We start from the raw sequence: 27327 nt of genomic DNA on the forward strand, positions 1-27327 counted from the left end.
ACATTCACGATCTAACAACCAGGTGGGCTTCAGGCTAGCTGCAAGCATACACACAAACACTCTGTTGCTTAATTGCTCATGTTTTTCTTGGTACCATTTTGTCTTAGTGAGTTTACAGTTATCATATGTTTCCCATTGTCACCTGATCCTTCTGAAAAGGTGGATGGGGCAACAGTCAACTGCATTTTTTTGGACCTAGTTTAGTTGAAAAAAGGGAAATAATAAATGATCTGAGTGGTTAGAAATAGCTAGCGGTTATTGACGCTTTCGTTTTTAAAATACAAGCACATCCATCTTACAGGGAAGTCACTAAAGCTTATCACATGTGTTATTTTGATCACATGATCACTTACTGCATGCAATAATGAAAATGTTATTTCACTATCGCTCCTATGCAGTATTTAAAGTGGTTGTAAACCCTAGAAAAAAATAAAAAAAAATAAACCTGCAAAGCAGAGGCATAATGAGCTAGTATGCATAGGATACTAACTCATTATGAATTACTTACCTAATTAACGTTAACAGAAACACCAAAAACATTTGGTAAATAATGCATAAAAAGGCATTAAAGTTAATTCATTAAAGGAAATAAATAAATAAATGTACTGCTCCGAGCTTACAATAAGTATGCGGTAACTACAGCAAAGTCAGACCCCCCCCCCTGCGATTGGTTGAAACATAGGCTGGAAAGTGCAAGCTGGAGGTGTGTGGAGTGTAAGAGGAGTGAGGAGTGTTATCTAGAGGATGTCAGAGGACATCAGAGGATATCCTATTTAAATGGAGCCCTTTGCATCCAGTCTCCTGGATTTTAAAGCAAAACAGAAGACGAGGAGGAGGATTTGTCAAATGGTCCTTTTGAAGGAAGGAACCTTCAAGGAGTGCACACTTCTGGACCAGTTCTCTGAAGCTGAGACCCTGCATAAGTTCAGGTTATCCAAGCAACTGATAATAGAGCTCTATATCCAACTGATCAGGTACCTTGAGCCCTCTACACAGAAAATTCATGCCATACCAGCCATGTCCAAGTTGCTGTCAGCCTTATATATTTTTGGAAAGGCGTCATACCAGATGGTCTCTGTTGAGATTGTGTAAATTTCCCAGTTCTATTTTTCCCATCTCCTCGACCAAGTTCTACTTGGATTCCATCCAATAGCACCAAAATACATCTTTTTCCCTGATTCTCATCCGGAGTGGAATGTAATAGAAACATATTTCTACAGTATTGCAGGAATAACTATGTGCTTGGTGCAATTGGCTGTACACATGTTGCTTTTTTGCACCATCATTTAAGGAGCCCATATACAGGAACAGGAAAGGTTACCACTCTTTAAACATCCCGATGGTTTTTGATGCCAATCTGATCATCAGGAATGTGATCACAGGATTTCCAGGATTTCTGCATGATGCACATGCAATATGCCAATTCCTAATCTATGAGAATTTCAAAGCAAACAAAATATCCCCAGGTTGGCTGATAGATAAGACAGCTACATGTTTCATCCTCTCTTTAAAGCTTGTTGTCTTATCCTTTAAAAAACTGAATGCTTGCTATAACTTACCGCACATTGTCATGCAGTATTTTTGAATAGATCATGCATTTGTGTGTATAACAAGAGTTTCTTTGTGAATTGCACCGGGTTTTTTTATAAACGTTGTGCGATATGGTACCGCATACTCGAATGTGGTAACATATCGCTTAGTGAATTGTGCCCTTAGTGCTTAGAAAGCAAAACCTAATTTTATTCTTATTCATTAGGCAGTAGCTTATCTTTGGCAAACGTATCTTCACTGGGGCTCAAATATAAAAAAAGAAAAAAAATTCTGACATTTTAAATGCACATATTAAGGCAGCTCACTAACTTTCAACACACAAAAAAATGCAGCTACACTCTTTATTTGGCCAAGCAGATTACACCACATTGCACATTGAATTTACATCTCTGCTCTGTGGTGTGCTGAATGGCATTTGCATTGTTATATACTGTATATGCTTATTGGGTGTCATTCAGAACAAATAGAACTGTACTGACATGCACATATAAATCACATTGAAGCAAATTGCTGCAGCACCCTTCACCTGCTTTTATTCAAAGGCCTAGGCATAAATGGTTATCTGAGGCAACAAATCATATTTGGGAACTTTGATATAGAGTCAGATGACTAACAGAATGGATTAAGGCATGAACAACCATCTGCCTGTAGGCAAGTGCAATCTACTTACCTTACTGTAGGTGGTGCTCGTCTGCAGTAGCATTGCAGTTGGAGAGGAAGTCAAAAGGAACATTGTTCCTCTATGGTTTCCTGGGTCAATGAGAAAGCTATCCAATTGGATACTGTTGCCCCATATAACTCCAACAGCCATTCTGGGTCAGATAGAGCCTATTTAAGGCCATGGCTCCCAGGCATGGTGCCCAATTGCGAGTGAGTAGAATAGAGACAGTTATCCATCTGTTAGGGACAGAACTAGCGTCAGGAAAAGGTTTCAGATGAGGAGACAAAGTTCATAACTTCTCTGGACATCTTCCCACTTGGGAACAAGACAGCCAGGCTGCATTCTGCCCCTCCCAACAAGAGCTGTCAGTTCAGCCAGTGTTCCTGGTTGGGCTGTCTTCCCACTGGGTTTATTGTGAAATGTATTTGCATTACTTCAATACAAGTTCTTTACATTGCACCTGGACTGTGTATGTTATTGCTGATGCACCATGCCGCAACACACCTACACGCTCTCTAATGCCTATGGCCAGTTTAGTTCCCCCTGCAGAGAAAGATATTTTGCCTAAGGATTTCTGGTAAATACAGTTCCTAAAACAGAAATTACATAACACATTTTATAGATGATTACAATGTCTAACATTTATATTAAAATATCATTTTATTATAGTTATTATAAAGTTTGTGTTGTATGTTAAATACTAATTACCACTTGCATTTAGCTAAGAATTGAGTTAGAACAATATCTCTCACGTTAAAAGGTCTCTACATAAGTAAACATAGAACGTACTGCAATATTAGGGTGTATATATTGATAGTGTTTAAAAGGCTTTTCTCAGACATTACATAAACACATCAGCATTAAGTGAAGGCAAAGTGAATGAAAAGAAATACCTTTATTTCTGCCTTAGCTCTACCGCATATCAAGATATAGTCAAGTGACATGTCTGTTATAACTTTTGTGCAAATGAATGTAGCATGTGCAAAGCAAATGTAAACAGTTTCAGGCTTGATTGACTCCAGGAGAATTGTGATTTTTCAAGATAACAAAAATATAAGCAAAGAAAGCTAGAGATAAGAGGCAGATATGCTCAAGTGAACTTAAGTTTACTTTTTATAATATATATATGTGAAAATAAGAACATGGTTATTCATAAATATATGTAAAACTAAAACCACTGATAATGTCTATGGATTATTTTAAAAAAAACAAGAATTTGGAAACAGCATGGTCCCTTTAGCAAAAATATAATTCTACATATTGATTTGCACGTTATTGGCTTGAATCCAATAAAGGTATTTTTTTAAATACAAAGCATGTTTTACTTACCCGTTCTGTGCAATGGAAGCCACATGTTATGAGGATACTCATGCAAGCTCACTCCTAAGCTTTGTTCTGTGTGCCCCTTGACACACTCAATGGGGCTTGCCCCCCCCCACGCTTCCTCATCACTGGCTGTAATTGACAGCAGAAGGAGCCAATGGCTCCTGCTGGTGTCTCTGAACTAGTGAGGAGAGAGAGCGCATAGATGTTGCTCTCATACACAACACCGGATCAACATCAGGCTCAGTTAAGTATAAGAAGGGGCTGGGGGGTGGGGTGGGCAGCTGCACCCAGGAAGTTTTCTATTTAAATACATAGAATACATTAAGGTTAAAAAAAAAATCTGCCTTTAAATGATGTAATCACTTTAAATTATTAATAGACATCACATGAGAGTAAAACAAAAAATGTGATTTTCAGTTTGGTTTTTGAATAGTGCTTGTTTTTCATATATATATATATATATATATATATATATATATATATATATATATATATATATATATATATATATATATATATATATATATATACAGTGGTGTGAAAAAGTGTTTGCCCCCTTCCTCATTTCCTGTTCCTTTGCATGTTTGTCACACTTAAGTGTTTGGGAACATCAAAACAATTTAAACAATAGTCAAGGACAACACAAGTAAACACAAAATGCAATTTGTAAATGAAGGTGTTTATTATTAAAGGTGAAAAAAAATCCAAACCATCATGGCCCTGTGTGAAAAAGTGATTGCCCCCCTTGTTAAAACATACTATAACTGTGGTTGTCCACACCTGAGTTCAATTTCTCTAGCCACACCCAGGCCTGATTATTGCCACACCTGTTCACAATCAAGGCATCACTTAAATAGGAGCTGCTTGACACAGTAAGGTCCACCAGAAGATCCTTTTAAAAGCTACACATCATGCCGAGACCCAAAGAAATTCAGGAACAATTGAGAAAGAAAGTAATTGAGATCTATCAGTCTGGAAAGGGTTATAAAGCCATTTCCAAAGCTTTGGGAATCCAGCGAACCACAGTGAGAGCCATTATCCACAAATGGCGAAGACATGGAACAGTGGTGAACCTTCCCAGGAGTGGCCGGCCGCCCAAAATTACCCCAAGAGCGCAGCGACGACTCATCCAAGAGGTCACCAAAGACCCCACAACAACGTCCAAGGAACTGCAGGCCTCACTTGCCTCAGTTAAGGTCAGAGTTCATGCCTCCACCATCAGGAAAAGACTGGGCAAAAATGGCCTGCATGGCAGAGTTCCAAGGAGAAAACCACTGCTGAGCAAAAAGAACATCAAAGCTCTTCTCAATTTCTCCACAACACATCTTGATGATCCCCAAGACTTTTGGGACAACATTCTGTGGACCGATGAGACAAAAGTGGAACTCTTTGGAAGGTGTGTGTCCAAGTATATCTGGCGTAGAAGGAACACTGCATTTCATAAAAAGAACATTATACCGACCGTAAAATATGGTGGTAGTAGTGTGATGGTCTGGGGCTGTTTTGCTGCTTCAGGACCTGGAAGACTTGCCGTGATAAAAGGAACTATGAATTCTGCTGTCTACCAAGAGATCCTGAAGGAGAATGTCCGACCATCTGTTCGTGTACTCAAGCTGAAACGAACTTGGGTTCTGCAGCAGGACAATGATCCTAAACACACCAGCAAGTCCACCACCGAATGGCTGAAGAAAAACAAAATGAAGACTTTGGAGTGGCCTAGCCAAAGTCCTGACCTGAATCCTATTGAGATGTTGTGGTATGACCTTAAAAAGGCCGTTCATGCTCGAAAACCCTCTAATGTAACTGAATTAGGACAATTCTGCAAAGATGAGTGGGCCAAAATTCCTCCAGGATGCTGTAAAAGCCTCATTGCACGTTATCACAAACGCTTGGTTGCAGTTGTTGCTGCTAAGGGTGGCCCAACCAGTTATTAGGTTTAGGGGGCAATCACTTTTTCACACAGGGCCATGATGGTTTGGATTTTTTTTCACCTTTAATAATAAACACCTTCATTTACAAATTGCATTTTGTGTTTACTTGTGTTGTCCTTGACTATTGTTTAAATTGGTTTGATGTTCCGAAACACTTAAGTGTGACAAACATGCAAAGGAACAGGAAATGAGGAAGGGGGCAAACACTTTTTCACACCACTGTATATATATATATATATCCTTATTTATTCTGCGTTTTCTTGGACAAAGTCCTACTCATTCCAATAGTGAGGCCACACATTCCAACAGGAAAGGCCTCTCCATATGAATTAATTGGATTTGTTTGGTGCATAAGCAAAATAAGGACTGGTCAGACGGTCTGATACTATGTCTGTGTTGCTGCATATGGATCTGCAAAAAAATGAATCTGTGAGTCTGATCTATCCTTTTAGCATTAGCTTTAGATGATATTAATAATAACAATAATTATAGTACTTTATAGTAATTTTCTCCCTAGATCTTACAACTTTTTGTTTTACTTTTTAAAATATATAAAGGCATTAAGTCACACAGAAGGAAGAGGGGTTGCATTCCATGGTGTTGGAGCTGCATCCATGCACCATATGATTTCAGGGCAATTTTTGGAATATCCAAACTTCTTATCCAAAAGAGTGAGTAAAGTGAGTCTGGAGAGATATAGAGATATATATATACAGTATATATATATATATATATATATATATATATATATATATATATATATATATATATATATATACATATATATACACGTTATAAGGATATATGGGAAAGATGCATGCAGTTCCTTGGTTTTACATTGTTCACCTAAATTTCAACATCTGAGAGCATTGTCATCAGGCAAGTAGAGAAAGCACATTAGTTGCACCTGGGCTTTAAAGCTCTCATATATGTAACATTATAAGCAGACATTATCCAATAACTTATTTATATAAACCTAATGAATCATTTGTTAGTGCAATCCATGCATCTACATGACATACTGTTTACATTTCTGATTTATTTCAAGATATTTACTACAGATTACTCTCAAGTATTTGTGAAACTCTTGTACGTAAGAAGCTTTCTAATGCAATGTAACCAATCCCATGAGCCTACTAAACTGATGATACAGGATATTTAAATTGTGTGTTAGCTACACAGAAACATTTGGGAAAAAATATCCACTGTCAAGTAATATAAATATTTGGATTAGCTGGGTTTAAGTTAGAGATTATTGGACGTAAGAAAAATAATTCATTTAGATAATGTTTCAAATATTATCACTTTAATTCAACAGCTCAGTACTTCCACATATGCACATTTCATCCTAGAGAACTTAAAGACTCCCTTTCCAGTGAAAGAGATTAAAGCAACATATTGGGATTTACTGTTAGAGTTTCTGACTTTAGTAAGCCATTATTCTTCAAGTACTCTTAGTAAAATCAGTAAATGACTTTCATGAAGTCTGAAAGTGTCAATCCCCTAATTTATTTTACAGGCCATTTGTAGAATTCAGGTTTCAATTTATAGGCTTACATGTGTGCTGAACATGTTAACTGTAATACGAGACACATTAATGACCTTGCACACTGTATCTTTCATGTAAAACAGAATTATAAAATAATAAAGCTCTACCTACCTACATCATGAAAATAAATCTTAGTCAATAAACTTTTTGCGTGTGATCCCAAGATGAGTGGATGGACTGAAAATGATCTAACCTTGTAAAAAATATCCATAGATTAACATAACTCACTCTAAAAAGTAAGCTTCACGTTTGTGGAGTGAGCACAATTTGGAAAATTTACAGTAGTGGAGGTCATATATTAAAGTAACTTTTTTACTGTAGTTTTTAACAGAGTGGAGAGGGATTAGAACATCTTGCAGGTTTTTATTGCTGTCTGTGCTCCAGTTAGGAAGACTCTTACATTGGGGATACTAGTGGTCCACATTATGGGCAATAAATTGAGCTGAGGAGCATAGGAAATGCATATATATTTGTAACAATAGATACAATGTAATAAGACTAGAGGAAATTGGAAAATAAATGTAACTAAAATCTAAAACTGTTACATTGTATCTCCTGTTACACAGATGTACTGTATGTATTTCCTATGCTCCTCAGTACCATCTAATGGCCATAATGCTTTTTGTTTTTCAGTTTTCTAACTTTGTTCAGAAAATAGCCTAATGTCACGTACACACGACCAGACTTTTTGACAGCAATTAGATCGTGTGTGGGCTCCATCAGACCTTTGCTGTGAGTGTGTGTGGCCAAGTTTGTTCATTCAGAAAGTCCGTCGGAACTCCGCCGAAAATCCGTCTGGAAGACCATCGGACCTAGTCGCCGGAAAGTCCGGTCGTGTTTACGCAGCATCAGGAACATTTGTTTTTGCCCAATTCACATTGGATGAATGTACCATATTTATCGGCGTATAACACGCACTTTTTTCCCCTTTATATGCCGATAGTGTACCAAGGAGGGGAAGGAGGGGGACAAGCTCCGCCTGAAATCACAGAGCTCCACTCGGCTCTCCGCTTGGCTCTAACTCGGCTGCACATCACACACACACACAGTCCCGCCTCCACTCCCAGCATTGGACCAGTGTTCTGTCTATCACAGGAGCTGGTCCAATGGCAATGGACTGTATGTGAGAACCAAGGAAACAGATGACAGATTACTAGAGTATTCTCCAGTCCGTAGACGTAATTTCTATTCCCGCACTTCCCTGCTAGACCCCACCTAATGCCGTACCCTTGACACACCTCTGTCCTCAGCCCTCTACCAACCTCACCCCTTCTGAATCATCTGTGGAGCCCCACCCCAAATAGGTGTTTTTCGGACCGTCCGCCCCCTGCTGGCTCCGCTCCCGAGGCATTCTGGGATGTGTAGTCTTTTAGGCTGGTGACTGCAGCTTCTGGCACGCACACAGTATAGGTTAGCTTACACCAGTAGGAACTATGCACTCATCAACTCTATATGTAGGTTTTCTGTGGTCATAACTTGTTAAGGCTTAGAACAAAAATATCAGTCACCTGTTGATTCTCTTGGATCCAATTACTGGGAAGAACCAAAAGCACTGACCCAAATACATTTTCTGGCATGCACGTCTTTTATTTAGCCTCCAAAGAAACAAACTGGCAAGTAGAATGAGCCTCCTGTAGCATCGTAGTAGTTCACAGCCACCCATGTAAAGTAGAATACACCCAAAAAATAACACCTATCTCTCTGCACAAATCTGTATTCACTAAACCCCACAGCAGTGGATACTTCCTGCCAGCAGACCTCCTGCACAATAACATGGTGGTGGTGGCAATTTTATTTGCACAACTAATAAAAACATATATTTCAGGAGAAAATACACTAAAATACATTTAAGTGATACAACACCCACTTTTTTAGTAAAATATAAAAGACAGGCTTACATTGAGTAAATAGATACCAAACATGCCAATCTGTAATGCTTCAAAATGTTTTATTTAACCACTTCCCGACCAGCGCACGCCGATGTACGTCGGCAGAATGGCACGGGCAGGCAAATGGGCATACCTGTACATCCCTTTAAATTTGCCGCCCTGCCATTGTGAGCGCGCCACCGTCGGTGCGCTCGCGTGCCGGTCAGGACCCACGTGAGTCCAGTTGCGGGTCCTGCGGACTTGATCACCGTGGGCATACCCACGATCGTCTCATGGGGCGGCTGAATTAGAAGATGCGATTGTAAACAGCATCTCCCAGTTCTGCGTAGCAACAAGTGACGCTGATCTCTGCTCCATGTGATTGGAGCAGAGATCAGTGTTCACTAAAAGAAAGCCCAGCCCGCAACAGTTAGTAACACGCCCCTAGGAACACTTAACCCCTACACTGCCACCCACTGTTTAACCCCTTCACTTCCAGTGTCATTTACACAGGAATCACTGCATTTGTATAGCAGCGATTGCTGTATAAATGACAATGGTCCCAAAAATGTGTCAAAAATGTCTGATGTGTCAGCCATAATGTCACAGTCACAATAAAAATCGCTGATCACCGCCATTACAAGTAAAAAAAAAGATATTAATAAAAATGCCATAAAACTATCCCCTATGTTGTAAACGCTATAACTTTTGCGCAAACCAATCAATAATCGCTTATTGCGATTTTTTTACCAAAAATATGTAGAAGAATATGTATATCGGCCTAAACTGAGGGAAAAATATGTTTTTTTTATATATTTTTGGGGGATATTTATTATAACAAAAAGTAAAAAAGAATGCGTTTTTTCAAAATTGTCGCTCTATTTTTGTTTATAGCGCAAAAATAAAAACCACAGGGGTGATCAAATACCACCTCAATTGTGGGAAAGCTCTATTTGTGGGAAAAAAAGGACGTCAATTTTGTTTGGGAGCCATGTCGCACGACCACGCAATTGTCAGTTAAAGCGACACAGTGCCGAATCGCAAAAAGTGGTCCGGTCTTAAGCCAGCAAAATGGTCCGGGGCTGAAGTGGTTAAAAAAAAGTTTTTTTTCCTGAAACTTCCCTCTTAAATTGGGGTGCATATTATACATCGGTGTGTGTTATACGCCGATAAATACGGTATATAAAAATGTATTGGATGAATTTAAATAAACCCCATAAACTTGTTCCAGAATGCTAGTACTTTATGAAAAGCATTTACAATTTTGTTAAATAAAAAAGTAGAAATGTTAGTAAAATGGTAAAGGTTTCTTTTTTCACATCCCTCTAAAACATATATGTTTCTCATTAAGTCCTTCCTAATGTATTTATTTATTTATTTATTACATTATATAGTTTGTTTACATATATATTGTACATTCACATCAGTCCCTGCCCTCAGAGAGCTTACAATCTAAGGTAAATAATTTTATATACATCACTGCAAAACTGCTTATTCAAAAGAATTGGAAATCATAATACTTCTGTCAAAGAATAGCAAAACAATTTGATATAATTTATAAAAGTTAAAAACAGTTAATATATGCCAAAACAATTGAACATTTTCATGCCAATATGAAACCATGGTTTGATTATACAAATGTCGTGCAGAATTAAACATAACAAGGGTGAACTAAAGATTCAGTCAGAAGTTTGGACCACACTTTGCTTGTTTGGGTGTTTGGCCATATTTAGTCAATGACATCACAGGGTATACTTTTTTTTATTTATTTTTTTTACATTAAATGCCAGTTCACACCATGGAAATATATTCCGGATGCGTTCCAGATGGTTTTCTGCATGTGCATTTTTTACATGTTTTTGATGTGTTCCGTTGCTTGTTTTTTGATGTGTTCCGTTGCTTGTTGATGCATTTTCAGTGCATTTTTGATGCAGTCCAGTGCATTTGTCGCCCCTTTTTTTCCTTAACCTTAAATAAGAACATGTGTGTTCCAGTGCTTTTTGGGTCCGTATAGGTGCATTTTTGATGCATTTTACTGCGTTTCAGTCCAGTCCAGTGTAGGAAAAATGCAGCATGTTCTGATTTTTTTCTGGAACTGTAACGCACTGAAGCTGCAAGCACTGGTGTGAACTATGCCATTAAATACCAAATAAAATTCTTTCTATGCGTTTTTGATGCAGAACAAAAACCCGCACTGGACTGCATTTGGTGTGAACTGGAACAGGAATGGACTGTTTGGATTGGGTTGTTTGATGGATTTTTTATTTCCAAGTATCAGCGGGCATTGTTTATCATGTTTGATGAGGATCTGTATTGCTAGACAACATGATTGATTATGGATGTACATTGTAGAACATTTTTAAAAAGTGTGTTTTTTTGCAAAAGAGAAGGAATAGTATGTACCCATTACTCATTTATGTGCAGGGAAGAAAGATTTAAGTCTGCCTTATTTTTAAAGGGGGGTTACAGATTTTAGTAAGTCCTCTGCTTATAGACCCCTACAACCACTCAGATAAGGTTTTGGGGAAGAGGCCCTTATCCTTATCAACATGGATCACATACATATGTTGTAGTATGTTGTATACATCATACAGATACACTACTTTACAGAAAGATTAAAGGTATCCCCCAGCCATGCCATTTAGAGATTTGCATTATTACCCACTGCAATAGCAGGCACTTTTACTCCCTTCCTGTCCAGGCCAATTTTCCGCTTTCAGCGCTGTTGTGCTTTGAATAACAATTGCGCAGTCAAATACTGTACTCAAATTAAATTTTTATAACTTTTTTCACATAAATAGAGCTTTCGTTTGGTGGTATTTAATCAGCACTGTTTTTTTATTTTTTGCTAAATAAATAAAAAATGGGCAAAAATGTTGAAAACAAATACACTTTTGTTCATTTATATTTTCAAATTTTGCAAATAAATAATCGTTCTTCATAGATTTAGGCCAAAATTGTGAAAATAATTCAAGTCAGTGTATATTTTTTAGTCTGTAGGAAAGAGTCCACAAACTATAGTATACTGTATATATCTGAAAATCGATCAATCCTGATGTACTGATCCTGATCTACTGAGTTTGGGGTGGAGGAACTTGACTGGCCTCCACAGACTACTGGCCTCAACCCCATAGAACCTCTTTGGGATGAATTAGAGTGGATACTGTGGGCCAGGCCTTCTCGTTTACATCAGTGCCTGACCTCACAAAGACTGGTCAAACATTCCCATAGACACACTCCTAAACTTTGTGGACAGTCTGCCCAGAAGAGTTGAAGCTTTTATAGTTGTAAAGGGTTGGCCTTTCATGTGAGACACACACAATACCATACAAAATGAGAAATTCAAGTTGCGCTGACTGAAGGATACTAGAATGATACCTTAGATTTGTGGCACATAAACAAAGGTATAATTCTATGTGTAACCTGTGAAAAGAATGTTTGAATACCCCTAGATGTTACAAAATGATGCAATTGGTGAAATAGTCACTAATTTGTCCTTGACGAATAAAGAACCAAATAAAAAGTCCAGGTGTTGAATTTGGTCCTTCAATGTGTTCCTCCACAGTGGTACACGAACAAAACACCATCGAAAAAGTGAAAAGAAAAATAGGATAGTGCCTTACCAGCTGTAAATGACCCCCTGTTACAGGAGATCAGATGCGCTTGTGGCTTATTACCGCGCCTCGGGTCTCTGTGCTGTGCACCAATACTCCCGGCATCCTCACCAATGGAAAGCCTCATACACAAATGTATTCAATAGGTCCCCATAGAAACACAGGTGGTCCCCGGGCTACAAACAAGATAGGGACTGTAGGTTTGTTCTTAAGTTGAATCTTTTTGTAAGCCAAAATAGGTACATTTTTTAAGTGTAGCTCCAGCCAAAAAATCTATTTTTAAGCTTTTTGGATAACATAGGGAAGGGTTATAACCCCTGTAACATTTGTTTAGCTATCATTCTAGATCATTAACCATCAATCAGCGCAAATTGAATTTATAATTTTGCATTGCTGGGTACTGATATGGCTGCACTGCTGGGCACTGGGAAGGCTGCATTTCTGGGCACTGGGAAGGCTGCATTTGCTGGGCACAGATAAGGCTGAATTTGCTGGGCACTGGTAAGGCTGCATTTCTGGGCACTGGTGAGGCTGCATTGCTGGGTGCTGATTAGGTTGCATTGCTGGGCACTGGTAAGGCTACATTGCTGGGCACTGGGAAGGCTGCATTGCTGGGCACTGGGAAGGCTGCATTTGCTGGGCACATATCAGGCTGCATTGCTGGGCACTGATCAGGCTGCATTGCTGGGCACTGGTATGGCTGCATTTCTGGGCACTGGTAAGGTGGCATTGCTGGACACTGGTAAGGCTGCACTGCTGGGCACTGTTAAGGCTGTATTGATGGGCACTTATAGGCTGAATGTATGGGAACTGATGAGGCTGCATTTGCTGGACACTGGTAAGGCTGCATTTCTGGGCACTGGTGAGGCTGCATTGCTGGGCACTGATCAGGCTGCATTGCTGGGCACTGATCAGGCTGCATTTGATAGGCACTGATGAGGCTGCATTTGATAGGCACTGATGAGGCTGCATTTGATGGGTACTAGCAAGGCTGCAATGATGGGCACTGGCAAGGCTGCAATGATGGGCACTGGCAAGGCTGCATTTCATGGGCACTGGCAATGCTGCATTTGATGGGCACTTACAGGGCTGCAATGTTGGGCACTGGTGAGGCTGCATTTGATGGGCACTGCATAAAAACATAGGCAGGAGGGCCCCCCCAGACCTCAAAAAGAGGCCCCAGTCATTGCAAATTGTTTTAGAAATTCCCTGTGAGGGAACCATTATCACACATTGTGGTGTTTGTTTGTTTTTTGTTAGTATAGCAGGTTAAATTATGTTGTTGTTACATAAGTTCTATATTTATTTGTTTAATACATGTGAATTTTGAAGGTGTCCTCATAAACTGACACTTTACAATAAATGTTACACATGCTTGAATACCTCATCTGAACACTGGAAACTTGACAGCTAGTGACCAACGGTTAAAATTTTCAGTTTTGCCACTTTTACATACAGTGTTTATGCACGTTTAGTGGTGTTTATGAGCGTTTGTGTTTTTAAAAGCATTTTTTTTACAGATAGCCTCAGTAGACCCTCCCAAATGTTCACAATGCAGAAAAAAACAAGCATTATTAACAAGTTCATCTCTCTCTCTCTCTCTCTCTCTCTTTCTCTCTCTCCTTTTCTCTCTGGTTCTGGAAAGGCTGTTTTTTTCACGTTGTAAATGGCCAGAAATGTTTTTTCCCTTAAAACGCTTACAAATGAAAAAGCAGGTTACTGTGTTTACACGCTGTTGCAAGCATTTGGCATTTCAATTGCTAGTAAACTACCATCCTGAATGCAGTTTATCTGCTTTAAAAAAAATGCTTCTAATCTCAACTGCTTCTAACCTACTATAGATTACTGAGTGTACATGTACACATAAGATAACATTGAGGAAAGTTCAGGGGCTGCTGAAAAAAAACGCTTAACTGCTCCTAAAACGTCAGTTTAGCAGCTGCAGTGTACATGAGGCCTAAAACGGAAGAATCCTCTATAATATGGTTGCATATTTTAACAGCATTAATAAATTGTTTGGAAAGTATGCATTATACCGTTTGTTCAATTAACATTTTTCAATTTTCTTTTCTTACAAAACAGCAAACATACCAATCTGTGGTACACTTGTTCCATGAGTATCAAGTTATTGTTATCACACCAACCATTGAGTGCTTGTCTACAGTATTGCCCTCTGCAGCTTTCTTATTATATTGAGGGGTAGCAGGTAGGATAATCTTAAAGATAAAAAAAATTAATTTGCAATCTGCTATAACAGATTTTTTTTCAACGTTTGTCAAAGACCAAAAATCAATAAATATACTTCAATAAACCTAAAAAACAAAACAAAACAAAAAGCAAGTAAAGTATACAGTGTGATAATCTGAATTAGCATCTTAGCACCTTAGCACTCAACGCAACACCTATACTCAGCAGACATATAAAATATTTTAAATAGTGCAGTGTTAAAATTAAATATCCATATAATATACTGTAAATCAAATCAATGTGAAGTAACAATTAATGATTAGTGAAATATAAATCCTTCACAATTAACTATAATTATAATGTTCTTTGCTTTTAAATGTACTCCACTTTCTGTGCTCTTTTTAGATGAAATTTTTGTGCATACACCACAGATATACTCTAACCTCTAATATTTGACCTCACAGTATATGCTCAGTCTAACTGCACTTTCATCCCTTAGATGGACCATTACAGATTCCTTTGGTACAGCCGATGTTAATCTCCACATCCTAGTAATCACCTCCTTCTTATATCTGAACTCAACTCTGCTCCACAGCAAATGCCCTGTCAATACACGCTTAACCAGCCAAACATACGCATAAAAGAACATCCGTAGCCCAGAAATCATCACTAAAAGAATCCCTGCATGCTGTTAGCAGCATATAAAGCCACAAATAGGCCACACAGGTATCTACAAAAGCCACAAAATGGAACCCAGACTGAGAGGCAGATGAAAGAGCAAGGCACAATGTAAAGTAAATCTGATTCCCAGCACCAGAAAACCAGTGCGAGCTTATGCTCATATTCGTGCGCATACAAATTAGCGTTCATACTTGGCACCCAGTTGCCTAGTTAAACTGGCCTGTCACCATGAACAGTTGCTGAATGGTCTTCAGCTTGTACCTGTATTCCTGTGAACTGATCCATTAAACCTGCTTACCTGTGTATGACCTGGCTTTCTCCTGGACTCTGCCTTTGGTTCTGCATTAACCTTGTTCACCTGATCTCTCTGACCTCAACCTATTTACCGGACTTGTGTTTGCCTGCTGATTCTGTACTGTGCTGCCCGGCTGTTAATGATCTTGCCATGCTTTCTGGACTTGCCTTGTCTGCTGACTTGGTCTCTTGTCACTGGTCACTGCTGCATACCAGCTTTGCTACCAACTCCTGCTCTGGTGCCAAGCTGCTTTGGTATCCTGTTCCTAGGACTGCAACACCGATCTTCATACACCTTAGTGTGGATTTCACCAGCCAGCTACTCTGCCATTCATGCCACTCTGTGCTCTAACTCTGTCTCTACCTTCAGGAGTGTTGGGCAGGTGGTGTAAGAGAGGCCTCAACGACATTCCAGTTGTCACCAGGAACATGATACACTGTTTTGCCAGATAGATTTATCAGTGTTTACATTGTTTTGGTTTAATGTATGGGTATTTAATATTAGTGCTTGAAGATGTGTCAGAAACCATGAAATCAGACTGAGACAAAAGAACAGTTAAATCACACTTATTTAATAATAAAAGTAAAAATAACAAATGTAGTCAAAACATAACCAAAGTTCAGTAACCGGAACGGATAGTCAGCCAAGCCAGAAGTCAGGGATCAATGTAGTGGAATAGCAAGCAGGATCTGGAGCCAGAAGGGATGTCAGCAAAGCAAGTCTTGAACAGGATTGCAGGAGATAGTTTCTGTGATGTTGACCAATGCGAAGGCAGAGATCTTCTGGACTGGATGGCTTAAGTGGGCAGGACGGACGAGCAGGATGTCATCAACAGCTGAGTAACTGTGGAGAGATAGGAGCTGGTAGGAGTAAGCAAAAGATCTCCAGAGAAAAAAAATGGAAGCCAGTTTCTTAGAAGTGGGCAACTTCTTAAGTGGAATACAATGACAGATCTTTGAGAATTGATCAACGACCATAAGGATAACTGTGTTGCCTGGGATTTGGGTAACTCCTCAATGAAATCCATAAACAGGTGGATCCAGGGCTTCTCTTCATTGGGTATGGGTTGTAGGAGGGCCACTGGAAGGTGTCGTGGAGTCTTACTCTGAGCACACACGGAACAGGCAGCTATGAAGACAGTTACATCAGTACGTAGACTAGGCCACCAGAATTGTTGGGAAATGGACCAAAAGAATTGATTCTTCCCAGGGTGGCCAGCAGCCTTTGGAGAATGGTAGGTCTCTAGCACCTCAGTACGGAGACTCTCTGGGACAAAGCAGTGGTCACAAGGTTTCTCAGGAGGAGCATGTACCTGAGCAGCCAGAATTGTGTAGCCCAAAGAAGAAGTGAGACGTGTGCTAACTGTAGCCAGAATACGATCAGGAGGAATCACAGAAACCAGAACTGACTCCAACTTGGAAGTGTAGGAAAAGTGTCATGACAAGGTGTCAGCCCTTACATTCTTAGTACCGGTTTAGAATGAGACAATGTAATTAAAACTTGACAAGAAAAGAGCCCATCGCGCCCTTGTGGGAGACAGGCATTTAGCTTCAGACAAGAATGTGAGATTCTTATGGTCAGTAAAAATGAGAACCAGGACAGTGGAACCATTCGAGGAGAGGTCTCCATTCTTTCAGGACTAAAATGATTGCCAACAGCTCTCTGTCACCAATCTCATAATTGCACTCCACAGGTGAATTTTTTTTGGAAAAGTAGCCACAAGGATGCATAGCACTCTCAGAGGTAGGACATTGAGACAGAAGGGCGCCAACACTCTCAGAAGCATCAACCTCAAGGATAAAAGGTAACGTAAGATCAGGATGTGCCAAAACAGGAGCAGAAACAAAGGCAGCCTTACGACTCTCAAAGGCCTTAATGGAATTCGGAGATCAACTCTGCGGGTTACCGTCCTTTCTAGTCATATCAGTCAGGGGCTTGACCAGAGATGAGAAGTTCTGAATAAACTTCTGATAATAGTTGGCAATGCCCAGGAAATGCTGCAAAGAATGTAAACCCACAGGTCAGTGTCACTGTAGAACTTCCGAAAGTTTCTCTGGGTCCATCGAAAAACCAGCAGTGGAAATGACATGGAGCCCAGGAATTTAACTTGTTCAGGATGGAGCTCGCACTTCTCCATTTGACAATAGAGATTGTTCTGAAGCACACGACAGACATCTGTGTGGTGGCTCTCCATGGACTTGGAAAATATGAGGATATCATTAAGATAAACCACCACACATAACTGCAACAAATCTCGGAGGACATCCTTAATAAATACCTATAAAACTGCTGTTACAAAGGCCAAAAGGCATTATGAGGTACTCATAATTGCTTGTTCTGGTATTAAAAGCAGTCTTCCACTCGTCAACCTCCTTAATCTTCACGAGATTGTATGCCCCACCCAAAGCTTTGTGAAACGTTGCTCCCTTGAGACAGTCAAATAACTCCGTAATCTACAGAGTCAGATAGGCATCATGAAATGATTGAGACCCCTATAATCAATACAAGGTCTCAGTTCACCACTCTTCTTTTTCCCAAAGAAGAAACCAGCACCATCAGGAGATGAGGATTTGTGGATGAAACCTCGAGAAAGTGCATTTGCAACATACTCCTCCATGGCCCTATCCTCCAAGACCGACAAAGGGTAAACCCAGCCATGAGGGGTTATGGCACCAGGTTGAAGGTCAATTGCGCAATCATATGGCCCGTGTGGAGGCAAACTACCGGCTTGACCTTGGTCAAAGACATCGCTAAAATCACGGTACTCCTACAGCAGGGAGGAGCGTGAAGAGGTGCACAGGACCCTGGCTACCTTCTGGAAGCATGTCTCACTGAATTGTGGTGACTAGGAGAGAACCTCAGCATGGAGCCAATCAAAAGAGGGTTTGTGCCTCTGTAACCAAGGATAACCAATAACCAATGGAAACGTAGGTGAGGAAATAACTTGGAATTGGATTATCTCATGGTGAAGAGCCCCTCCTGCCATGGAGAACAGAACTGTCTCATGAGTCACATGGGCAGGCCGTAGAGGTGGCTAGCACAACTAGTGTCCTACAGCCACCAAGAAGACAAAGACATGCCCATCGAGCCCATAGTGCCCTTCTTGCTGCATTTGCCAATCCTAATTGGGAGCCCACCACTTCTGCAGCACCCACACTTCCCCCATTCACTGGTCAACCCGAAATTCAGGTGGAAACTTGATTTTTATTTGCTGTTTTTCACTTAAGATCTCTATTGTGGACCAAAGCAATTTGTATGCCGTTCAATTAATCGCGGCTAATTAGTATTTGTTGCACTAATAACAGGGGGTCAAACCCCCTCACATCTCACTAACACTTGTGGAAAAGAAAGCAGGAGCAAAAGCACGCAGGGGTTGTAATTTCGACACACGCCATCAGCACATGTCATCTTTTGAGTGTTGCACTCTACAGAGGGTGTAACACATAAGCACACATCACTTTAATTACATGTAAAGATTGTTACACATATTCATTTAGTATACCACACAGGCTTTTCGGGTATTATTTTTAAGCACGTGTCACTTTATTCACTCCAAGCACTTTAACATCACATATATTAGTCTTTTTGAGAGAAATAAGCGTCACACTTACCAAGCGAATTTATCTGTACTCCACTCAGGTGGTAGTATTTGATAGGGGCAGCAGTTCTCTCTTATATCTCTCATCTGCCTTTCCTCTGCATGGAATCACACACAACCTTTTCAGGCTGTAGAGGTCTCCTCAATGGCAAGTGGAGTGTCACGCAGCTGCAGCAGAATCGAGTGCTTCGATACAAAGGCAGCATTAATGAACAGGCCTGCAGCCCCAGAGTCAATTAGAGTGTGTATCTCGATGGATGACCCAAGAATGGGTGACTGAAATCAGGGGCTTATCCTTCTGGATAACTGGGGATGAAAACAACGCCACCTAAGGTCTGTCCGTGACAGGACCTCAAGGTTCAGGCATTCCCTGGACAGGTAGGACAAGACTTCAAAAAATGACCTGCCACAATAAAGGCACAATCTCTGCCTCCTCCTAAAGGTTCTCTCATCCACAGAGAGACATGTCAAACCAAGGTGCATTGGTTCACCTTCACTGACCGACTAGGTACAAGGAGGCATGGAAGGTGAGGGAGACACGGGTGGGACTGCAAAGCGGTTTCCACAAGCTCTCCTTAAAAGAGAGTCTTTCTCTGAGTCTGGAGTCAATGAAGATGGCAGTTGTCTCCAGCTCAGTGGGTATATCTTGGGCTGCTATCTCATCCTTGATGGTATTCGAGAGACCATGAGAAAAAGCAACCATGAGGGCCTCATTTTTCCATGCAGCCTCTGCTGCCAGAGTACAGAATTCAACGGCATAGTCAGCAACAGTTCTTGTACTCTGATGGACATGAGGCACTTGGCAGCAGAAGCAGAGTGTGTAGGAATGTCAAATACTTCAGGGTAGCACAAGACAACAGGTTTTTGTGTCTCCCACAGAGGGTTTGTTCAGGCCAAGGCTCTCTCAGAAAGGAAAGATATAATGAAACCTACTTTGCTTCTTTCTGTGGGAAATGCCTGGGGCAGCATCTCAAAGTATATCACAACTTGGTTGAGAAACCTTCTGCATTGGACTGGATCGATCCCAAATTGCTGGGGAAGAGGAACGGAACCAGATATACAGTGCCTTTGGGAAAGTATTCGGCCCCCTTGAACTTTTCAACCTTTTGCCACATTTCAGGCTTCAAACATAAAGATATAAAATTTTTATTTTTTGTGAAGAATCACCAACAAGTGGGACACAATTGTGAAGTGGAACGAAATCTATTGGATTTTTGAAACTTTTTTAACTAATAAAAAAATGAAAAGTGGGGCGTGCAAAATTATTCGGCCCCCTTGCGTTAATACTTTGTAGAGCCACCTTTTGCTGCGATTATAGCTGCAAGTCGCTTGGGGTATGTCTCTATCAGTTTTGCACATCGAGAGACTGAAATTCTTGCCCATTCTTCCTTGCAAAACAGCTTGAGCTCAGTGAGGTTGGATGGAGAGCGTTTGTGAACAGCAGTTTTCAGCTCTTTCCACAGATTCTCGATTGGATTCAGGTCTGGACTTTGACTTGGCCATTCTAACAGCTGGATACGTTTATTTGTGAACCATTCCTTTGTAGATTTTGCTGTATGTTTGGGATCATTGTCTTGTTGGAAGATAAATCTCCATCCCAGTTTCAGGTCTTTTGCAGACTCCAACAGGTTTTCATCCAGAATGGTCCTGTATTTGGCTGCATCCATCTTCCCCTCAATTTTAACCATCTTCCCTGTCCCTGCTGAAGAAAAGCAGGCCCAAACCATGATGCTGCCACCACCATGTTTGACAGTGGGGATGGTATGTTGAGGGTGATGAGCTGTGTTGCTTTTACGCCAAACATATCGTTTTGCATTGTGGGCAAAAAGTTTGATTTTGGTTTCATCTGACCAGAGCACCTTCTTCCACATGTTTGGTGTGTCTCCCAGGTGGCTTGTGGCAAACTTTAGATGAGACTTGTTATGGATATCTTTGAGAAATGGCTTTCTTCTTGCCACTCTTCCATAAAGGCCAGATTTGTGCAGTGTACGGCTGATTGTTGTCCTATGGACAGACTCTCCCACCTCAGCTGTAGTTCTCTGCAGTTCATCCAGAGTGATCACTGGCCTCTTGGCTGCATCTCTGATCAGTCTTCTCCTTGTCTGAGCTGAAAGTTTAGAGGGACGGCCAGGTCTTGGTAGATTTGCAGTGGTCTGATACTCCTTCCATTTCAAAATGATCGCTTGCACAGTGCTCCTTGGGATGTTTAAAGCTTGGGAAATCTTTTTGTATCCAAATCCGGCTTTAAACTTCTCCACAACAGGTGCATTTATACAGAGACTTGATTACACACAGGTGGATTCTATTTATCACCATCAGTCATTTAGGACAACATTGGATCATTCAGAGATCCTCGCTGAACTTCTGGAGTGAGTTTGCTGCACTGAAAGTAAAGGGGCCGAATAATTTTGCACGCACCACTTTTCAGTTTTTTATTTGCTAAAAAAGTTTAAATTATCCAATAGATTTCGTTCCACTTCACAGTTGTGTCCCACTTGTTGGTGATTCTTCACAAAAAAATAAAAATGTTATATCTTTATGTTTGAAGCCTGAAATGTGGCAAAAGGTTGAAAAGTTCAAGGGGGCCGAATACTTTCGCAAGGCACTGTACCTCTTACAGAGGTAGTACTCGAGTTGGGTGCCTGTATAGAGACTGGAGCAGCAGCAGGGTTGGCTTGCAACATAGGTTGTACCGGGACGGCCACAGTGGGAGATTCCATGTGAGCCGTGCAACTTAGTAATTCATTACAAATGTTTTGCATTTGTAAGGCCATGGCAAACTGATCGATACAGTGATCCAGTTCATCCAATTAGGGAAAAATATTACCAACAAGTGGATTGACTGCATCTTCTAAATTCATGGCCTTCGTCTACTGTCAGAAACCATGAAATCAGGCCAAGACAGAAGTACACTTAAATCACACTTGTTTAATAATAAAAGTACAAAGAACAAATTTAGTCAAAACATAGCCAAAGTTCTGTAACCAAAATGGATAGTCAGCCAAGCCAGAAGTCAGGGAGCAATGTAGTGGAACAGCAAGCGGGATCTGGAGCCAGAAGGGATGTCAGTAAAGTAAGTCTTGAACAGGATCACAGGAGTTTCTGTTTCTGTGATGTCGACCAAGGTGAAGGCGGTGATCCTCTGGACTGGCCGGCTTAAGTACGCAGGCTTGAAGAGCAGGATATCATCAACAGCTTAGTAACTGTGGAGAGATAGGAGCTGGCAATTAACCAACAGCTGAGGGGCCAGAGAAGGAAGGGCTGAGCCCACCCCTGACAGTATGGAGCTGTTGAAGCAGTTGCATTATGAAGCAATATTCATGGGATAAACATTACATTACAGTTAGCGCTGTACTACACACCTGACTTGACCAAAAACAAAAAAACTATATAAAAACTATGGGTGCCTTAATACCTTAAGATTTTATAGAAAGTATTTTTTAGTATCTTGGGTATTACCTGACATTGCTTGACATGAAAACATATTAAATCTTATGTTGAAAACTATTCCCATTGGGGAGACTGTCTGCATGGATTTTAAATCTGTGATTCATTCTCTTAAATAAAAGTCAAAAACATATTTAACACAGAGCCCTCACACACGTTAACACTAGTGCTGCTAATTATTCTTTCAGAATTCCTGAATTGCTAAGTCCTTTGCAAACACAGATCATTTATTAGTATTCAATGGACATGCTATTAGCCTAATAGGGTATGACATCACTGGAATCTGGTCATGCCCATAAAGGACCCTGAATATCAAAACCAGGCATTCGTATAAGCATGTTCTTGAAACTCCTGACAGACCACACCAATGGAAAAAAATTGTAGCTGGTTGTGTGCTAGACATAATTACAGTGGGCGACTTTAAAGGTTACAGTTCATTAGGTAGACAAGCTTTATTATTTCTTCAGATGATACGGAAGCGTTATGGTTTTACAACGCTGTTGATGCAGTTTTAGTGTAAAGACTAAATAAACTTTTTGCTATTGCTACTGTGAATGGAGTAAGTGATATATTTTTAATTATTTATTTAAAGTAATTTACTTGTCACAATGTATCAGCTGGGTAATTACTTCCATCAAATAAGCTACATATTTAGGTGACAGGTTTATTTTAGGGAGGCACTGTTTAATTAAATAGATTTCCTTTTGTGGAGCGGAATGATAATGAAGCAGCTTTTGTTTAGGAGAGACAAAGCCACATTGCAGTAGAGGTAATGTACAGCTGCCATCATCACTTTTTTGCAGTTTTGCATTAATTGCACATACATATTGTTCGAGCGACAGTCTTATAAGCAACATGTAGCTATATAACACTTAAGGTATATGTAAACCAAATCGCTACATTTCTTATATAATTTAAACATGTTTATGCAATTTTAAAAATAGTTTTTAATCTTGAAAACATCCAGGTAATCCTGACAGTCTTTATTCAGAAAAGCTTCTTCTGATAGGGTTCAGATACTCTGTTTTTGCTCTGTGCATATTCATACTGGCACATTTGCTTTCATTGAAGACTATAAGGCACCATTGGCACAGCATTTTGCCACTCTAGAGGCGATTCAGTTTGCATTGTGCGCTATACAAGTATTTCATTCATTCATTCATTCACTCTGTAAAACCCATTTAAAGTGTTACTAAACCCACAACAGTAAAATCAGTCTGTATATGCAGTAAAGCATGCTTGTTATACTCACTGCGGAACCTAAAGCCTAGTACACATGGGCTGAATGTACACCGTATGTACTGGAGTCGGTCCTACAGAAGCCGTCTGTTTGGCCAGTTTCTGTCGAAGGAGCATGACTGACACAGGCCTGCCAACTGGCTCCCAGTCAGCATTCTCAGCCAATGACTGAGAGTGCTGACCAGAGTGTTCTGGTGAGGGGCCCGTCCCCCTGTCAGAGCACAATAGCACAGCAGGGGAGATCGCTGTATTAATATTGGATAGTTAATACAGGGGCTCCTACTGAGCTGTCAGTTTTTTTTTGTATTTTTTCATTCCTGCTGAGTTAAACAAAAAAAAACTACTGGTGTGTAGGGGTGTAAAAAGACTGCTTGATCCCATCTTCTCTGGTCCTCCCATTTTTTTACTGTCCCCAATCTATCTGCTGATAGAACAGAGCCCTAGAAGGCACTCTGCACATGCTCAGTTTGATATGTATTACTAGAGAGCACAGTCCAGAGGGTCAGGGGTCCTGCAGAATCATAGGACAATCAGGGAAGAATGAAAACTCCTCCTACAAGCTTTAACCAGTGCTCAGCTGGACACTGATAGAAGTCACAAGACTGCTATATACTGCTGATTAGAAAAGATATTTAGCCGTTTATATTTACTAAAATAATTGCATTTCCATGAATTTCCATGTTTTGTGTACCTTGGGAGACCAGATATAGCAAATTCTGGGTTTAGAGCTAATCTTCCCCCGCATTGCTGCTGCTTTGTAATCAACAGAATCAACTGAGTTGTCTGGTCCTTAGATATACTGTATTACTTTAATTTGTCCATGTTGGAATTTTACTCCTAAATGATAATGCATGCATTTTTGTTCTCACTGAAGAGATTTGAGCTATATTGAAACCTTGTAATTTAACCACTTGCTTATTGGGCACTTAGGCTGGATTCAAAGCTATGTATTTTTAGTACTTTTTACATTTTGCAGATTTGCACTACAGAAGGTGTTCCATAGGAAACCATGGTGAATGGACTGTAGTCCAAATCTGCAAAATGAAAAAAGCACTAAAAATGCATAGGTGTGAATCTAGCTCTCTCACACTTTGAATGAAGATTACTCAGTCATGCACTGTACCCAAATTATATTTTTCTCCTTCTATTGATACAAATAGAGTTTTCTTTTGGTTTTAATTTTTTTGTGCCATTCATACAACTAAAATTTTGAAAACAACACATTTTTCTTTGTTTCTGTTATAAAATACCACAAATTAGTAATTTTTCTTCATACATTTTGGCAAAAATGTATACTGCTACATATCTTTGGTAAAAATAATCCAAATTAGTGGATATTATGTGGTCTGTGTGAAAGTTATAGAGTCTACAAGCTATGGTGCAAATCATAAAACAATTATCACATCTGATGTAATGGGGGATGTACTGATCTGATGTACTGGCGGACTGAGAGCCTAAGGCCGCGTACACACGGGCGGATTGTCTGCCCAACTTAGTCCGCTGAACCGTGTTTCAGCGGACAATCCGCTCGTGTGTGGGCTTCAGCGGACTTTTTCAGCGGACAGTCTGACGGACTTTGTCTTTCGGAATTTCCGTAATTTTGTCCGTCCAAACTTGGTTTCAGCGGACAGTCCGCTCGTGTGTAGGCAAGTTGGACGGACTAAGTATGGTGCATGCTCAGAAAGGATTTACACGGCCAAAGGTTGCATTGCAGTGTATTGGACTTCATTTTTCTAGTCCCGTCGTACGTGCTGTACACGTCATCGCGCAAGTTTTCAGCGGACTGTCTGTTCATCGTGTGTGGTCAAGTCCTTTCATTCAAAATTTGGACGGACTGTCTGTCGGATTGTCTGACGAACTTAGTTGGGCAGACAATCCACCCGTGTGTACGCGGCCTAACAAGCAAGGAAAGTGCAAATGCCCCTCAAATGACCCCTTTTTGGAAAGTAGACATCCCAATGTATTTAGTAAGAGGCATGGTGAGTTTTTTGAAGTTGTCATTTTTTCCCCCAATTCTTTGCAAATTATTTTTTTTTCACGAAATTGTCATTGTAATAGCTTATTTCTCTCACATGGCATGTGCATACCACAAATGACACCCCAAAATACATTCTACTACTCCTCCTGAGTATGACAATACCACATATGTGGGATTTTTTCACTATTTCACTGCCTGGCCACAGGCAGAGGCCCAACATGCAGGGAGCACCATCAGGTGTACTAGGAGCATAAATGATGCATCTAATGCATTGTCCACACGATCAGAAATTCAGACAGCAAAACACCGAAGAGAGCTTTTGGTTGGAAAATGTGATTGTGTGTATGCTCCATCAGAATTTCGGCCAACAAAAGATTGAGAGGATGTTCTCAATTTTTCAGTCGGAAAAAGTTCCTATCCGAAAACCGTTTCTGTCTATGCAATTCCGTCAATTCCGTCATGCAAAAACTCACGCATGCTCAGATTCATCTACGAGACTGAAGCAATTGGTCTGGTAAAACTACCGTTCGTAATGGACATAGCACATTCGTCATGCTGAATTTGTTTTAATAGTTTAATGCAGCACATTCTCTTCTTCTTTACAGTACTAGAAGAATTAAGTTGTTTTGCTGCTCATATTCACACAGAGTTCTCACAAACTTATTTCTTTATTATTTCTCCTAATCTCATGAATAATATTTTTTGTTTTTAAAGCCAGATCTCCATAATAATGTTTGTATTTTGGATTTTTTTTAAGTGTTTTTTTTTTTTAATCAAGACATTTTTTTAATTATTATTTTCTAGTCATCTTCATCATTTTCTTCCGTGTCAAGTTTACACAACAACCTTATTATCTTGTCTTTTTAAAGCTCAAGGAGGTTGGTTGGTGTCCTTTGTTAATTTGACATTGTATTTTTTAAATGTACCGGTCTAATAGAAGAAAAACACATAGTCAAGTATTTTCTAAAAAATAAATCTCCATTTATTCTGACCGATAAAATAAAGAAGGCAACGCTGGAGAAACTGCTGGAATTTGCGAAGCCTTTCTACCCCACACATCAACTATTTGTAAAATAAAATTGGTAGCTTGAGAAGTCCATATAATGGGGAGCACAATCTGGTCTAGGACTCACAGAGATTATGAGCAGCAGCAGATGACATATATGTCCCCAGGCTGTGGTACTACAACAGCCTGTGTCTTCTGTCAGACCAGACTGAACCCAGGCCATCACTTTCTTCTCTTCGCTGCATCCTTCCCTCCGCACTTCCGTGCAGCCTTTCTTGGAGGCTGTGCCTCTGGTGGTGGACTTATGGCAGGAGGAGGAGGAGTAGGGGCTTGAGGGGCTTGCTCATATATATGGCCTTGGAAGATGGGCGCCCATACATAAGTGTATGTTATCAC

The sequence above is a fragment of the Lithobates pipiens genome, unplaced genomic scaffold (genome assembly GCF_037356315.1).
Source record: "Lithobates pipiens isolate NorthernLeopardFrog02 unplaced genomic scaffold, aLitPip1_a1.2 Scaffold_8, whole genome shotgun sequence".
In the NCBI taxonomy this organism is placed as follows: Eukaryota; Metazoa; Chordata; class Amphibia; order Anura; family Ranidae; genus Lithobates; species Lithobates pipiens.